The sequence below is a fragment of the Triticum urartu genome, chromosome 2A (genome assembly GCF_056163025.1).
Source record: "Triticum urartu cultivar PI428250 chromosome 2A, HENAU_Tu73, whole genome shotgun sequence".
NCBI classification, from domain to species: Eukaryota; Viridiplantae; Streptophyta; class Magnoliopsida; order Poales; family Poaceae; genus Triticum; species Triticum urartu.
This window is the reverse complement of record NC_141874.1, coordinates 214702985-214707113: the sequence shown is the minus strand read 5'-3', so window position 1 is coordinate 214707113 and position 4129 is coordinate 214702985.

The following is a 4129-nucleotide window of genomic DNA, read 5'->3' as shown; positions in this document are numbered from 1 at the left end:
AGATCCTATGAATTGTGGATTTATGATCAGATTATCTATGAATATTATTTGAATCTTCTTTGAATTCTTATATGCATGATTCGATATCTTTGTATTTCTCTTCGAATTATCGGTTTGGTTTGGCCAACTAGATTGGTTCTTCTTGCAATGGGAGAGGTGCTTAGTTTTGAGTTCAATCTTGCGGTGTCCTCACCCAGTGAAAATGTAGGGCTAGCGAGGCACGTATTTGTATTGTTGCCATCAAGGGTAAAAAGATTGGGTTTTCATCATATTTCTTGAGTTTATCCCTCTACATCATGTCATCTTACTTAAGGCGTTACTCCGTTCTTATGAATTTAATACTCTAGATGCATGCTGGATAGCGGTCGATGTGTGGAGTAATAGTAGTAGATGCAGAATCATTTCGGTCTACTTGACACAGACGTGATGCCTATATGCATAATCATTGCCTTGGATATCGTCATAACTTTGCGCTTTTCTATCAATTGCTCGACAGTGATTTGTTCACCCACCATATTATTTGCCTTCAAGAGAGAAGTCTCTGGTGAAACCTATGGCCCCCGGGTCTATTTTCCATCATATATTTTCAGATCTATAAATCAAAAATACCGAAAATATCTTGCTGCAATTTATTTACTTTTATTTTGTTTTACATTTTAGTAATCTTTTATATCTATCTTTATCAGATCTCACCTTTGCAAGTGACTGTGAAGGGATTGACAACCCCTTTTATCGTGTTGGGTGCAAGTGTTTGATTGTTTGTCTAGGTGCATATATTGGAGACTTGCTTGTATCTCCTACTAGATTGATACCTTGGTTCTTAACTGAGGGAAATACTTATCTCTACTTTGGTGCATCACCCTTTCCTCTTCAAAGAAAAAACCAACGCAAGCTCAAGAAATAGCAATCCGTAAACCAGAGGGTGACAATAATGGTGATACTTTCCAGTGATGACCGTAGTTTGAGGAGTTCATGTATTCAGTATGTGTTAATGCTTTGTTCCGGTTCTCAATTAAAAGGAGGCCTTAATATTCCTTAGTTTCCTTATGGACCCCGCTACCACGGGAGGTTAGGACAAAAGATGTCATGCAAGTTCTTTTCCATAAGCACGTATGACTATTTACAAAATACATGCCTACATTATATTTATGAACCGGGGCTATTTCTGTGTCGCCCTAGGTTATGACTGTTATATGATGAATACATCCAACGAATCCACCGAACCAATGCCTACGAGTTTTCCACATATTGCTCTTGCCAAGTTACTATTGCTATTGCTACTGTTACAACTGCCACAAAACTATTACTGCTACTATTGCTACTTATACCACTGCTATCTATCATATTATTGTGCTACTGATCACTGCGCTGCAAATATAAAATCTCCAAGTGCAGTTGAATTGACAACTCAACTGCTAATACTTGCAAATATTCTTTGGCTCCCCTTGTGTCAAATCAATAAATTTGGGTTGAATACTCTACCCTCGAAAACTGTTGCGATCCCCTATACTTGTGGGTTATCAAGACCTTTTTCTGGTGCCGTTGCCGGGGAGCATAGCTATATTTGTCGAGTCACTTGGGATTTATATTTATTGATCACTATGAACAATGTGAAAGATCCAAGAACCAAGATCATTCCCTCTAATACGAGGGGAGGTAAGGAATTGACATCTAGCTCTGCACTTGATTCACCTTCTATTTTGAATAGACTTGCAACACCACCACATGCTATTAATCCTGATATGTCGCAAGTTATTGATGATGCTGCTTCTGCTATGAATGATGTTGTTGATGATGCTAGTACCTTGCTTGATGATAATGTGCCACTAGGTGAATTTCTTGATGAACAACTTGCTAGAGCTAAAGATATTGAGAATGTTGAAACTGATGAAATTACTGAAACTGATGAAGTCTTTGAAACTGAGAACTATGAAACACCTATTAGACCTAGCTCTCCTAGATTTGAATTGCCTAAGATACCTGAGGGCTTTGTTATGAATGAGGAGATAGCTAGAGACTTTCTTGCTTGCGAGGATAGAGATGATCTTAAGAAACTTTTATGCAAACTGAAAGAAAAATCTTTAAATGCTAGAATGAAATATGATCCTAAGTTTTCTACTTCACCTACCTTTATTACTTATAAGGATTATGAATTCTCTATCAACCCAGAGTTAGTTACTTTAGTTGAATTTGATGTTTTCCGTGGTTATGAAACTAAAACTGTTGTGGCACATCTTACTAAATTAAATGATATAGCCACCTTATTTTCTCATGATGACAAAATTCGCTACTACTATATTCTGAAGTTATTTCCTTTATCATTAAAGGGTGATGCTAAAATATGGTACAATACTCTTGCTCCTTTTTGTGTGCGTAGTCCCCAGGATATGATTTACTATTTCTCTGAAAAATATTTTCCTGATCATAACAAACAAGCTGCCTTACAGGAAATATTTAACTTTGTGCAAATTGAAGAAGAAAGTCTCCCACAAGCTTGGGGGAGGCTTCTCCAATTGCTTAATGCTTTGCCTGATCATCCTCTTAAGAAAAATGAAATACTTGATATCTTCTATAATGGACTAACCGATGCTTCTAGGGATTTCCTAGATAGTTGTGCTAGTTGTGTTTTTAGGAAACAAACTATTGAACAAGCTGAGGAATTATTGAATAACATATTGAAGAATTATGATGATTAGACTCTTCCTGAACCACCGCCTAAAACCACTCCAAAGAAGAGGGGTATCTTATTTATCAGTCCTGAAGCTATCCAAGAGGCAAAGAAATGTATGAAGAAAAAAGATATTAAAGCTGAAGATGTTAAGAATTTACCACCTATCCAAGAGGCAAAGAAACGTATGAAGGAAAATTGATGAAGACCGCAGATCGGCAAAGTAGGGAGCAGGAGAGGATGAACTGTGGGAGAGTAAGTCAGCAACTAACCTTGCCTAGCTAGTGGTGATGCGTCACCGGTCACCGGGCGTGCGATGACTCCAACAAGAGACGAGGAAGGGAACCGTGCTTTTTAGACGGGAAGAGAGATTCTTCTCGGTACTTACGTGTGACTGGGCTGACAGCCCGTTTGGGACAGAAGCAGCCAAGTACGAGATGCTTCCAGCACAATCGGTGGCGGCGGCGGCGCCATGACCTTCAGGTTTTGGCAGCGGCATTCCGTGGACGACGGTCTCGCTAGCGGCAATTGGTCCCGCTGCAAGGTGCACGACCCCCGGCTATGGGTCTTGGACTTGCAGCGGATCCAACTCACTGCCACGCATCGGCCCCAGGCGGCACCTTGGCGTACAGGGAGAGAACGGGGTGTGCTCTCGAACTAGGCAGTGGAAGAGCTGTGCGGGCACGGGATTCATGGGGGCACCAGCCATGGGAGGCGGCGGTGGGCGAGGAGTTGGGCCGTGGCGACGGCGAGTGGATTCGGTGGAGATTGGAGATGAGATATGGAAGGGAATCGTGTTGATATGGGGGAATGGTTTCCGATATTGTTGGCGGCTTGGCGCAGTTACCTCAACGTGATCGATCTGTTTGATGTTAGTCTCCTTCCGGGCTTCGTATGACAGGTGGGGCCATGGTAATGAAGCGCACGTATGTAATTTTTTTTCCAGATTAGTCGCTATTGGAGGGAGAGAATGGAGGGAAAGTGAAAATTGACCAAAATAGAAATACGAGAGAGTCGAAATATTTGGAGCGAACCAATTATAAATTTTGTTATTATATATCACCTTGCCCGTGACAGGCACTTTACATATTCTTTTTGTGTGAAACAAACGTGCTTCTTCTAGGTTTATACAAATCAAGATCACTAGTATCCTCAAAACAAAGATCACTAGTTGTCCGTCCAAGATCACTAGCTAGTTCTCATTGATATGAAGGCTAAAGAAATATTTTCTAAAGTTTGCACTCATTTGAGGTTTAAGTTTTAAGGCCATCACCAACACCGGCTACCAAAACGGACACAATATTTATTTGCGGCTATAGTGATACGAGAGCCAGCCATCAAACACTTTCCCCAAACGTCCGTACGCAATACAAACAAATTCGGACATAATTAATGAAAACTTGACGAAACTCATTCAAACAGATGTACGTTCAGTATAATTTACATAAACCATCCGTTCAA